Raw genomic sequence first — 14,340 nt, 5'->3', positions numbered from 1 at the left:
TGTATGTAAAGTTATAAAGGAATTGATAATCAAAGTTTATATGTTCAATAATTTAAAAACCAAGACATACTGTGTACACAGATTTTTAAAGTGTTCTGTAATATGGACCATCCTGCTTTATGACCTATTTTTGGCAAAACCTTTTATTTAGGTTACAGCAGGTTTCATGATAATTTGCTTTAAAAATCTTTTATTGAACAAAAAGTATATAACAAAATTTACCATCTTAATCACTTTTAAATGTGTGGTTTAGTGGCACCAAGTACATTCACACTGTCATGCACCCATCACCAGCATCCATCCCCATAACTCTTCTCATCTTGTAAAACTAAAACTGTACCCGTTAAACAGTAACTCCCCATCCCCTACTTTCCCCAGCCCCATCATTTTGCTTTGTGTCTATGATTTTGACTATTCTAAGTATCTCATATAAGTGGAATCATACAGTATTTGTTTTTTTGTGATGAGTTTATTTCACTTAGCATAATGCTCTCAAGCGTCATCCACATTGTAGAAGATGTCGGAATTTCCTTACTTTTAAGGCTGAATAGTAATGTGGTGTGTGTGTGTGTGTATGTACATATGTATGTGTATATATATATGTATTGCTTATCCGTTCATCCATCAACATTTTGCTTATCCTTTCATCCATCAACAGGACACTTGAGTTGCTTCCATGTGTTAGCTAGTGTGAACAGTGCTGTTGTGAACATGGTTGTGCAAATATCTCTTCAAGACCCTGCCTCCCATTCTTTGGGTATATACACAGAAGTGTAATTGCTGAATCATATGGTAATTCTATTTTTAGGTTTTTGAGGAACTGCCATACTATTTTCCATAGTAGGTACACTATTTTACATTCCCACCAACAGTGCACAAGGGTTCCAAATTCTCCACTTCTTCTCCAGTACTTGTTATTGTCTCCTTTTTTTTAAAAAAAAATCTCCATCCCTTCACTTTCAGTCTGGATGTATCTTTAGGTTCAAAATGAGTCTCTTGTAGACAGCGTATGGATGGGTCCTGTCTTTTTATCCAGTCTGCAACCCTGTGCCGTTTTATGGGAGTGTTTAGGCCATTCACGTTGAGAGTGATTATTAAAAGATATGAATTAATTGTCATCATGTTGCCTGTGAAGACGTTGTTTTTATAGATTGTCCCTATAAATTTCTGTTTTAGATCACTCTTGGGGTCTTTCTCCTTTTATAGAACCTCCCCTTAATATTTCTTGCTGGGCCGGCTTAGTGGTCACATATTCTTTCAGTTTCTGCCGGTCGTGGAAGCTCTGCATCTCTCCATCCATTCTAAATGAAAGCCTTGCCGGATAAAGTATTCTTGGCTGCATGTTCTTCCCATTTAGTACCCTGAATATGTCTTGTCAGGCCTTTCTGGCTTGCCAGGTCTCTGTGGATAGGTCTGACGTTATTCTGCTGTTCCTCCCTCTGTACGTAAGGAATCTCTTTGTCAAAATAAACTGCAGCGGCCTGGGTTGTGCACCCCTCTGCGGGGCTCCCAGTCCTGCCTCCAGGTCGGGACACGTCTCTGCCCTTTGTGCTTGTAAAACCGCCAGCCACTCCCAGTTCGCAGGCGCGATCCTGCCCCTCCGAGTTTCCACCCTGGGGGCTGCCCTAAAGTCCTTTCCCTGCTGCAAGGGGTCTGCGAGTCTGTGCCCGTCCCCAGCGCACAAGGCTGTGGCTCACCGTCGGTGTAGGATCCCTACGGCCAGGCTCCCTCCCGCTGCCGTTTATCCTCCGATATCTGCCCGCAGAATCACGGCTCCCCGCTTCGTACCTCAAAACCAACCGCCTGCAATATTCTGTTTGTAGAGAGCCAGATCTTCTTACATCTCAGGCTGGTTTTGTGGGTGCTCAGAGTGGTCTGGTAGATATCCAGCTCAATTCTGGGGACCAGTTGAAATAGGGTCCCCTACTCCTCTGCCATCTTTCACTCCACCTTGACTATTCTTTTTCAAGATTGTTTTGACTATCCCTTGAGATTACATATGAATTTTAGGATAGGTTTTTCTATTTCTGCAAAGAATGACATTGGGATTTTGATAGGGATTGTATTGAATCTATAGATCAGTTTGGGTAGTATTGCCATTTTAATAGTATTCAGTTTTCCAATTCATGAACATGGGATGTGTTTCCATTTTTTTATGTCTCCTTTTATTTCAACAGTGTTTTGTGGTTTTCATTGTATAAGTCTTTCACCTCGTTGGTTAAGTTAATTCCTAAGTATTTTATTCTTAGAATTGTTTTAGTGGGGATGCCTGGGTGGCTTAGTCAGTTAAAATGTCTGCCTTAGGCTTAGGTCATGATTCCAGGGTCCTCGGATCAAGCCCCAGATCGGGCTTCCTGCTCAGTGGGGAGTCAGCTTCTCCTTCTGCCCCTCCCCTCCTCTTCTCTCTCTTTTGTCTCTCTCTCAAATAAATAAATAAAATCTTCAAAAAAAATTGTTTTAGTAGTTTTCAGATTATTCATTGTTAGTATATAGCGATGCAACTGAGTTTTGTGTGTTGACTGTTGTCTGCTACTTTGCTGAATTTATTAGCTATAATTTATTAGCTATAACAGTTTTGTGTGTGTGTGTGTGTGTGTGTAGTCTTTAGGGCTTTCTGCATAGAAGATAATATAATCTGCAAAGAGAGATCATTTTACTTTTTTTCCAATTTGGCTGCCTTATATTACTTTTTCTTGCCTAATTGCTCTGGCTAGAGCTTCCATACTAAGTTGAGTAGAAGTAGTGAAAGTGGCCATCCTTGTTTTTGTTCTTGATCTTACAGTCTTTCACCATTGCATATATTTGCTGTAGATTTTTCAAGTATATCTTTTTTATGTTTAGCTAGTTTCTTTTTACTCCTAGTTTGTTGAGTGTTTTTTATTGTAAAAAAGTGTTGAATTTTGTCAAATATGTTTTCTGCATCAGTTGAGATGATCATGTGTTTTTTCCCCTTTATTCTGTTAATGTGGTGTATTACATTGATCAGTTTTCATATGTTGAGACATCCTTGTTTTCCAGGAATAAATTCCACTTGGTTATGGTGTATAATCCTTTTAATATGCTGCTGAATTCTATTTGCCAGTACTTGAGGATTTTTCGTCAATATTTGTAAGGGATATTGGTCTGTAGTTTTCTTGTAGAGTCTTTGGTTTTGGTGTAAGGGTAATGCTGGCCTCGTAGAATGAAATAGGAAGCATTCCCTCCTCTACAGTTTTTTGTAAAAGTTTGAGAAGGATTGGTATTAGTTCTTTAAATGTTTGGTAGAATTCCCCAGTGAAGCCATCAGGTCCAGGGCTTTTCTTTGTCAGGAGACTTGATTACCGAATTAGTCTCCTTACTAGTTAGTTAGAGGTCTATTCGATTTTCTGTTTCTTTCTTAGTCTTGGTAGGCTTTTTGTTCCTAGGAATTTGCCCATTTCATCTAGGTTATCCAATTTGTTGGTGTATATTTTTCATACTACTCTCTTGTAATCCTTTGTATTTTTGTAGAATCAGTAGTAATATCCCTTCTTTCATTTTTGATTTTAGTAATTTGAATCTTCTCTTTTTTTCTTAGTCCATGTAGCTAAAGGATTATCAATTTTCTTGATCTTTTCTAAGGACCAACTTTTGGGTTCATAACTTCTATTTTTTTTATATTCTAAATTTATCTCTAATATTTCCTTTTTTCTGCTAGCTTTGGGTTTAGCGCTTGTTTTTCTACTTTCTTAAGTTGTAAAGTTAGGTTGTTGACTTGAGATCCTTATAGCTTTTTTTTTTTTTTAAGATTTTATTTATTTGACAGAGAGAGACACAGCAAGAGAAGGAATACAAGCAGGGGGAATGGGAGAGGGAGAAGCAGGCTTCCCACTGAGCAGGGAGCCTGATGCAGGGCCCGATCCCAGGACCCCGGGATCATGACCTGAGCCGAAGGCAGATGCTTAACCTGAGCCACCCAGGCGCCCCTCCCTATAGCTTTTTAATGTAAGCGTTTACATTACATCTCTTTCCACTGCTTTCATGTATCCTATAAGTTTTGGTATTTTGTGAGTTTGTTTTCATTTGTTTTAAAGTATTTTCTAATGTTCTCTGTGATTTCTTTTTTGTTCCATTGGTTGTTTTAAGAGTGTGTTGTTTCATTTCCACAAATTTTTAAATTTGCTAGTTTTACTTGGGTTACCGATACCTGACTTCATGCAGTATTTTACTTCTGTTATCTTTCACTTTTTCTTTGAGTATATGGCTTACTGTCGTTACTATCTCCTTGTCATTATTGGCTGGAGAAATATGTTACCTCTATCTTCATATTGAAATTGATTTCCTCAGTAAGAATATACAGTGGGATGAGGTACTTGTTAGGATGTTTTCTTGCTCATCTCTCTTTATTTGGGGTGAATATCAAGTGGCAATGCTAACCATGGTACAACAATATTAAATAAAATTTCCATTAAGTTGGTACATAATTCCATTATTTTCTGTTTCTACTAATATACATTATAACAGTTCTGATAAGATCATAACCTTATCTTTAAAAATTGGTTTCTGGTATGAAACATGAATTCATTTAATAGATATTGACTATATAATATGTACCAACCATTCTTTCAGGTTCTAGAGATGCAATAATGAATAAGACCAATACAGCTCTTGCCCTTAGAGTACTTATATTCTTATGATATAATATGAACACTTGGGTGAGGATAATTTAGGATACCATGAAAGCATATAGAAGGAAACCTAATTCTGTACTTGATAAGAGGCATAATGTAAGACTTCCTGGAAGACACATTAAAAAAAATTGGGGATATAATAGATAAGGAATTAACCAGGAAAATGTAGAAAAAAGTGGGCATGAGAAAAGTATTCCAGAGAGAATGTGTATAAAAGCTAGAGAGGAGAGAGTGTATTATTTCAGATATCTTAACAAGTAGTTTGTTCAAGAGGTGAGTGTATGAGTGGTGGGAATGGGGGTTTGGTTTTGTGAGTAGTGAGAGACGAGGCTAGATAGGTTAAGCAGAAACCATCTCTTGAAGGGCTTTGTAAGACATGTGGAGGAGTTTGAAATCCTCTGAGTGCAATAAGGAACCATTGAAAAGTTTTAAATAGGTTGAAAAGCTTTAAATAGGTTTAAATGAAAATGATTTTCATTTTAGGAGTATCCATTCTGACTGCAGAATGGAGATTGGATTGAGACCTGGGGGTAGGGACATTCAGAAAGGAGGCTGTTGTAAAAATTTAAGAGATGATAGTGGTAGCTAGTAGATATGGAGAGAAGTGGATAGGTTATCAAGCTGCTTAGGAGGTGTAATGGTAGAATTTGATGTGGACTTGATATGGGTTTTTGGCTTGAACAACTATATGGGTTCCATTCAGCAAAATAAAGAACACAAAAGAAGCAGGTTTGTTGTGTATGGGGATAATAAATTTCATTTGGTTTACTATATTTCTGTTTAAAACTTTATTATCTTTCCATCAGAATGGCATTGAATATTATTTAACCCTGAATTTGCTGTGTTTTGTCTTGGACATTCATTGGGTTCCCTGAACACTTTGCCTTTAATCTAGAAATCACTTGGTAAGACTTTCATAGAGAATGGCTGAAAATAAGACACACTGAGAATATGTGTAATTATTATCATAATTTTTAAAGATTTTATTCATTTATTTGTCAGAGAGATGGGGAGAGAGAGAGCACAGCAGGGGGAGCAGAGGCAGAGGGAGAAGCAGGCTGCCTGCTGAGCAAGGAGTGGGGTGTGGGACTCAATCCCAGGACCCTGGGACCATGACCTGAGCCAAACGCAGATGCTCAACCAACTGAACCACCCAGGCATCCTTGTGTAATTATTTTTCATTGGGACAATATTTATCCTTTCTCAGGCACTTTTTTCCCCTTTATTGACTTTTCTTCCTCTTTAAGTCACTGTTTTGCATTCAGTTCTTACTGAATTTTCCTTTCATGCAAATTCCTTATAATTAGAGTCCCTCAAATTTTCTAATCATATCATGTCCTATAAGCGGTCAAAATAACAATGAATCATGGAACACTACATCAAAAACTAATGATGTAATGCATTGTGATTAACATAATAAAATAAAATTTAAAAAAATAACACTAGAGTGAAATAATACACAGTTTTTATGCTTTTCTTGTTCTCTAAACCTTTTTCTATTACAATAAAAACTCCCAAATGTGTTTGAAGGCCCCTTGTGCACCTTTCCTTCCTTTCTCAAGGTAATGACTATTTTGAACTTGGTTGTATTCGTCTGTCTTTTTATACTTTACTACATATATTGTTGTGTTTTATATTCTGTGTATCTTTCTGCAAACTTTTTCACTCAATTTTTTGAATAAATTCATTTAACTGCTGTATGGTATTATATGACAGAATTGATTTATTCATTCTTTTATGCATGGATAGACGTTTTGGTTATCTCCAATTTTTTTTGCTATGTCAAACAAGATTTCAGTAAACATCCTTGGTTTTTTTTTTTAATTTATTTATTTTTAAAGATTTTTATTTATTTATTTGACAGAGAGAGACACAGCAGAGAGAGGGAACAGAAGCAGGGGGAGTGGCAGAGGGACAAGCAGCCCCATGACCTGAACGCTTAACAACTCAGCCACCTAGGCGCCCCAGTAAACATCCTTGTTATGTATTCTTTTGCTCATGTAGTCACATGCAAATGTTTCCTTAGGGTATAAGAAGTCAGGCTATATGTTTCTTCAGCTTTACCAAATGTGGCCAGATTATTCTCCAGAGCAGATGCACGAATTTATACTGTTACCAGTAATGTATGAAGAGTTCCCATTTTTTTTTTTTTGAAGATTTTATATATAGAGAGAAAGTGTACAAGCAGGGGGAGTGGCAGGCAGAGGGAGAGGAGGAAGCAGGCTCCATGCTGAACAGGGAGCCCGAAGTGGAGCTTGATCCCAGGACCCTGAGATCATGACCTGAGCTGAAGGCAGACCCTTACCTTACTGAGCCACCCAGGTGTCCCTACAGTCTTTGTTTTAAAGTCTAGTTTATCCAATATAAGTATTGCTACCCCGGCTTTCTTTTGACATCCATTTATAAGATAACTCATTCTCCACCACATTCAAAGTAATTATCCATGACATGTATTTATTGCCATTTCATCACCTGTTTTGTCATTGTATCTGAAGATTTTCTCTGATCCTTTCTTTCTCTCTCATGGTTTGCTGGTTTTCTTTGGTGATATATTTGGATTTCTTTCTCTTTATTCTTTGCATATTTATTAGTGGTTTTTGGTTTGTGGTTACCATTAGGTTTGTTATATAACCTCTTCTGCATATAGCAGTCTTTATTAAGTTGATGGTCATTTAAGTTCAAACCTCTTCTTTACTCCTCTCCTCCCCATGTTTTGGGTATATGGTATCATGTTTTAATGCTTTTATTTTGTGAGTTCCTTAACTGATTTTTTTACAGAAAGATTCATTTTTACTGCTTTTGTGTTTCCTACCTTTATACTGTCCCTTTTAGTCTCCCCTTTCCACTCAGAGTCCCTTTAATATTTCTTGCAGGGCTGGTTTAGTGGTAATGAACTCCTTTATTTTTTGTTTGTCTGGGAACTCTTTATCTCTCCTTCTATTCTGAATGATAGCCTTGCTGGATAGTCTTCTTGGCTGCAGGTTTTTCCCATTCAGCACTTTGAATATATCATGCCACTCCTTTTTTTTTTTTTTTTTTAAGATTTTATTTATTTGGGAGAGAGAGCAAGCGAGAGGAAGAGAGACTGAGAGTGAGAGCGAGCGCACAAACGGGGAGAAGGGCAGAGGCAGAGGGAGAAGTAGACTCCCCGCTGAGCAGAGAGCCTGATGCGGAGCTCGATCCCAGGACTCTGGGATCATGACCTGAGCTGAAGACAGACGCTTAACTGACTGAGCCACCCAGGCGCCCCATATCATGCCACTCCTTTCTGGTTTGGAAAATTCCTGCTGAAAAATCTGCTCATAGCCTTATGGGGTTTCCTTTGTATGTAACGCTCTTCTTTGGTATTGCTGCTTTTAATCTTTTTTATCACTATATTTTGTCATTTTAATTACAGTATGTCTTGTGTGGATCTGCTGTTGTTGATTTTGTTAAGCGTTCTCTGTATCGTCTGGATCTGGATATCTGTTTCCTTCCCCAGATTAGGGAAGTTTTCAGTTACTATTTCTTCAAATAAATCCTCTGCCCCCTTTTCTCTCTCTTCTTCTGGGACTCCTATAATACGAATGTTATTACATTTGATGGAGTCACTGAGTTCCCTAAGTCTGTTCTCGTTTTGCATAACTTTTCTTTCTCTTTTGTTCAGCTTGATGACTTTCCATTACTCTGTCTTCTAGGTCATTAATTTGTTCCTCTGTTTCTTCTAGCCTGCTGTTGATTGCATTAAGCGTGTTTCTCATTTCATTTATTGAGTCCTTTATCACTGTTGTTATTCCTTATTTCTATGTTAATGGCCTCATTGATGTCTTCCACTGTCTTCTCAAGTCCAGTGAGTATCCTTATGATCATTGCATTAAATTCTCTATCAGGCATGTTACTCATATCTGTTTCACTTAGATCTCCAGCCATGACTTTGTCTTGTTCTTTCATTAGGGACAAATTCCTCTGTCTTCTCATTTGTCTAAGTCTCAGTGCTTGTTTTTGTGTGTTAGGAAAGTCAATTACATCTCCTGTTCTTGGGGTAATGGCTTTATAAAGAAGAGGTTCTGTAGTGCCCTGCAGTATTGTGTCTTCTATGCTCCAGGGTCCTGTTGTGTCTCCAGTGTGTGCTACAGGCACTCAGCTGTTGTGTCCTGGCCACTTTATTCTTCAGGTCAGTCATATGCAGAGGCTCTTTGCCTGTTGTGGGCAGTGTTTAGTCCCTGGCCTGAATGTGGTGAGTTTTAACCAGGTGTGCTCTGGTCTGCTTGTGAAATGAGACCTGTTGCTGCCACCACTGGAACCGACGCCTCGCAAAACTCCCAGGTTGGGAGATGTGGTGTTGGCAGGGGTTTGGGCTAGTCTTCTGGAACTGGGGCAAGTGTGACTGAGAAGGGTGGTTCTTCCGGATTCCGGGGGTGGGGGTGGGGTGTAAGCAAGTAGCAAATACTGGCACTGAGCTGATTCCTGCAGGTGGCTCTGTGTTTATGCTGAGGGGCATGGGAGGGAAATGGTGTCTGCTAGTTCTTTTGTATACAGAAGGGTCTTTCCAAGAATGCTGCTTCTCTGGGACATGCTCTGAGATGAGCAGCTAACCTCCTGACATTGTTCCCCAGGTGTTCTGCAGATTGCTGTCTCAATGCCGTATGTACACAGGCTGTTTGCCTTGCCTATTCTCCAAAAGCAGTCCTAATGTCCTCTGAGCTCTCCCAAAGTCAAGCACACTGACCTTTAAAACTCTATAGGCTTTTAGTCCTGCTGGTTGCAAGAACTCACTTAATTCAGGCCCTCTCACTTTCCAAGCCAGTGTTACGGGGATTCCTTTTCCCTGTACGCTCCCCTGTGTGCTAGTTTGTCTCCTCCCACCCAACTGCAGTGGCCACGATCCCTTTCTCTCCCAAACCACCTCTCTGCACTTCCTACCCTTGATGTGGCCTCTTCTATACCTTTAGTTGTGGAGTTTGATCTGTCAGTCTTAAGATCGATTTCTGGGGTATTTAGGATGATTTGATAGTTATCTAGTTGTATTCATGGGATGAGGCAAGCCTAGGGTCCACCTACCCCACCACCATCTTTCCCTTCCTGATTCTTAGAACTGTGTGTTCAAAGGGAAATGTCAGGTAAGTAGTATTTATTTTTTATCATCTAATTTTATTATTTTTTCACATTTGTCATTTTCTTTTTTGTTAGTGTCAAAAAGGGTATTATGTGATTTCCTTTTATAAAGCATAAAAAGAGCCCTATGGGACATGACTTTCTCCTTCTTAATGTTTATAAAATTTATTATTATGGAAAATATCAAACAAAAAAATAAAGGTAGTGACATAATGAGCTTCCATGTATCCATTACCCAGCTTCAAAAGTTTTTAACACTTTGCCATTCTTGTTTTCTACCCCCTGCTTTTAGTTGTTGTTAATGGACTATTTTATTTATTTTTTATTTTTTATTTTTTTAAAGATTTTATTTATTTATCCATGAGAGGCAGAGAGAGAGAGAGAGAGAAGCAGAGCGAGAAGCAGGCTCCCAAGGAGCAGGGAGCCCGATGCGGGACTCGATCCCAGGACCCTGGGATCATGACCTGAGCCGAAGGCAGACGCTTAACCATCTGAGCCACCCAGGCGCCTGTTAATGGACTATTTTAAAAGCAAATCCTAGATTATGATGTCATTTTATTCATAAATAATTAAATATGCATATTTAACTGATCAGGGTTTTTTTTTTTTAAATAACAATCACTTGCTATTATCCAGCCTAACAAAATGACAGTATTTCCTTAATATAATTTAATACCCAGTCAATATTCAGTTTCTCTAGTGATCTCAAAGGTATCTTTTCACAGTTGTACATTTTGGTTTTCATCTCTTAAATCTTTTTATTATCCTCTCTTCCCCTCTCTTCCCCTCTCCTATTCTGTTGATTAAGTTGGAGAAACCTGGTTATATGTCTTGTTAAATGTACATTTTGGAGTAGCCCGATTTTTTTCTTTTGTGTTAATTTGTTCCTCTAACTCCTGTGTTTCCTACAAACTGGTTAGAGCTTGAGTCTCAATTAGATTCTAGTTAAGTTTTTAATTAACTACATGGGTGGCACTCTGAACTTTCTGTTGAATTGCATGACCAGACACCTAACATCTCATCACACTTTTTGTGTTAGTGACTGATGAGTAGTTTTGGTGGTGGGAGACTGATAAGTCCATATGAAGTTTTCCATGAGTTTCATCTAATTGTTTTGGCAGACTTTGACGATCCTTGCCTAGAACTATTTCATTAGGGGTTGAAAAATGCTGATTTTCTTATCTCATCATTCCTTCTACTTTTATTAGCTGGAATTCTATCATTAAGAACTTTCTTTCAAGAACCATTTTGTTACCCTGAACTAGAGTTTATATATGAAGGGCAAGATAAATCCTTGATTGTTTTTCTTGTATCAATTTTCAGAGTAATGAGTTGATGTCATAATAACTTCTGGTAGTGACCAGTGATTTTTATCTGAAGTATCATTATAAACTCATGGATTTTTTATATATTTTTATATTTCAATCCATTATTATTAATTATTCATTTGATGCCCTGTTATCCTATTTGAGGCCAGTGGGATCCTCTTTAGATCGGCTAATTTGTCCTTTTGAAATGATCCTATTATTCTTTGCTATTAAGGAAATTTAATTTTTGGCAGTTTTTTCCAAGCTTGTCTTAAGAATTTCTACCCCAAAGCAGGAAGAATCAGGCCTTGCTATAGTGAACCTTAATTCTTTTTAATGGGGAATGGCATTTAGAGAGTGGAGTGTAGCTGGGTTCTAGGGATGTCTATTGCTATCAAGTTTGTCATTGATTCTAGGTGTTTTCAATGAACAGAGATAGGAAATATGTGAGTTCATGTTAATTCCAATTCAAATGTAAGATTATAGGGTTTATATACTTATATCTCTCTTTTGTTGAAACTCTTGCTTCCAATGACATTAAACATAATTAGATTTTTGTATTATCCTGTAATAGGCCTAAAATAATTTCAGAATAACAGTACTTATATTATTAACAACATTAAGGTTGTTGAATGCAGTTTGTTTCTTTGTACTTTTTATCCTTAGAATATATGTTAGATTGGATATGATTGGTTAAAATATTGTTTGAAAAACACCTGAAGTAATTCATTTCTTTGTGTGTTTATGCCCTCAATGTTGTATAGTTGGGTTTATTCATTCCAGTATTTTTTCTCCAGTTTTAAGGTATTGTCCTCTTTTTATTATTATTGTTTTTGTTTGTTTCTTTTGGTTAAATATCTAGGAGTGAAATGGCTGGGTTGTATGGTAGGCATATATTTAGCTTTTAAGAAACTGCCTAATTTTTTGTACCATTTTACATTCCTTTCATCAGTATGATTTCTTCTACATTCTTCAAACGCTTGGTATATTCAGTCTTTTTAATCTTAGCCAGTGTAATGGATACATAGTGGTATCTCATTGTTTAATTTACATTGTTACATATATGTTACAACTGATGACTAACGATGTTGAACATCTTTCCTTGTGTTTATTGGCTAGTCATATCTATTCTTTAGCGAAGAGTCTAGGAGTTCTCTATATATTTTGGATATAAGTTCTTTATCAGATAAATGTGTTGTGAATATTTTTAACCAGCCTCGTCTTTTTATTTTCATATTAGTGCCTTTCAGAGAGCAGAAGTTTTAAACTTTGATAAAGTTTAATTATCAATATTTTATTTTCTAGAGAGAGGTGGGGGAGGGGCAGAAGGAGAGGGAGAGAGAGAATCTTAAGCAGGCTTCACGCTCAGTGCAGAGCCCAACATGGGGCTTGATCTCACAACCCTGAGATCATGACCTGAGCTGAAATCAAAAGTCAGACACTTAACTGACTGAGCCACTCAGGCAGCCCAATATTTTTTTCACTTATTGATAGTGTTGTTGGTGTCAAATATAAGAAATCTTCGTCTCCGTTCAGGTCTAAAATATTTTTCTTATGTTTTTTTATCTAGAAGTTTGATAGTTTGAGATTTCACATTAAGCTATAGGATACATTTTGAATTGACTTTGTATGTGGTAGGCAGTAAAGATTGATGTTTATTTTCTTTTAATATGAATTCTTAATTTGTTGAGCAACATTTAATAGACTTTCCTTTCTCCATTGAATTGCCTTGACATCTGTCAAAAATCACTTGGTCTATTTCTTGACTCAATTCTGTTCCATTGATTTATATGTCTACCTGTAAATAATATCAAGCAGTCTGAACTACAGCTTTTTAAAAAAAATATTTATTTGAGAGAGAGCAAGCCCGAGTGGGGGGAGGGGCAGAGGGAGAGAGGGACAAGTAGACTTTCCGCTGAACAGGGAGCCCAATGCAGGGCCCAGTACCAGGACCCTGGTATCATAACCTGAGCTAAAGGCAGACACTCAACGACTGAGCCACCCAGGGGCTCCTGAACTATAGCTCTATAGTAAGTATTGAAATCAGGCAGAAAAAGTCCTCCAGCTATGTTCTTTGGTAAAATTGCTTTGACTAGTCTATATTTCCATATAAATCTCAGAATCAGCTTGTCAGTTTCCCAAAAAAAATGAAAAAAAATGCCTGTAGGAATTTTGATTGGGGTTGGGTTGAATCTTGCAAAGAATTAGGGCAGCATTGTCATTTTAACAATATAGACTTTTTCTAATCCATGAACATGTTATATCTCTCCATTTATTTAGGTCAGAGAAGTTGGGGTAGGAGACATTTTGACATTCACGTTAAACCACCATGAGTTGAACAGTTACTGTTTGCCCATTGATGTCAAAACTTGGAAAAATCTCTCCCCTGCCTCCTTTTTTTCCTGCTCTTTGGTCCTCCCTTTTCTTAGTCTGTGTCTTTTTCACTGAAAGCAAATTTATCACAGGCTTAGTTTTTAATTCCTATCCTGTCTTTCTCCTATTTAAAATTTTATATTGTTTTGGTTTCTAAATATCTTTTTTTTAAATTTTATTTTATTATGTTAGTCACCATACATTACATCATTAGTTTTTGATGTAGTATTCCATGATTTCACTGTTTGTGTATTACACCCAGTGCTCCATTCAGTACGTGCCCTCCTTAATACCCATCCCCGGGCTAACCCATCCCCCCACCCCACCCCCCTCCCCTCTAAAACCCTCAGTTTGTTTCTCAGGTGCCCTCAATTTAACATTTTCACATATTTCTGTCTAGATCTTTCTGGCTTCCTATATGGCATTTGAAATAATCTTTCTTGGGTGCCTGGGTGGCTTAATCGGGTAAGCATCTGCCTTTGGCTCAGGTCGTGATCTCAGGGTCCTGGGATTGAGCCCTGTGTTGTTGTTGGGCTCCCTTCTCAGTGGGGAGTCTGCTTCTCCCTCTCCCTCTGCCCCTCCCCTCCACTCATGTTCTCTCTCTCAAATAAATAAAAATCTTAAAAAAATTATCTTTCTTTGACATGTTGGCCTATACATTTCCTTGCTTTTAGTTTATTACAGTTTTTAGCTGTAATATTTGGTTCAGCTACAAAACTTGTTTAAACAAGGTGTTTCTTCCCCAACCCCTAGTGCTAAACTCAAGAAAATAATTGAAAAATAGTATCAATTCATAGACATAAAATTATTACTCTAGTTTCATATTACCGGATGTCTTAAGAGTAAAGTTACCAGTTTACGACTCCCCTATTAAATTTTGCCATTTAATGGTATAATATGACACAGACTTCTGGAGT

The 14,340-nt window shown here is 37.6% G+C and overlaps 1 protein-coding gene across 3 annotated transcripts in view; it reads left to right on the top strand.

Moving 5' to 3' along the window:
• Nucleotides 1-14,340, top strand: part of P4HA1 (prolyl 4-hydroxylase subunit alpha 1) — an 81,955-nt gene that overhangs the window by 22,553 nt on the left and 45,062 nt on the right. The window lies entirely within an intron of this gene.

This window comes from Neomonachus schauinslandi, chromosome 6 (genome assembly GCF_002201575.2).
Source record: "Neomonachus schauinslandi chromosome 6, ASM220157v2, whole genome shotgun sequence".
Lineage (NCBI taxonomy): Eukaryota > Metazoa > Chordata > Mammalia > Carnivora > Phocidae > Neomonachus > Neomonachus schauinslandi.
This window is presented reverse-complemented; position numbering and strand designations above follow the sequence as displayed.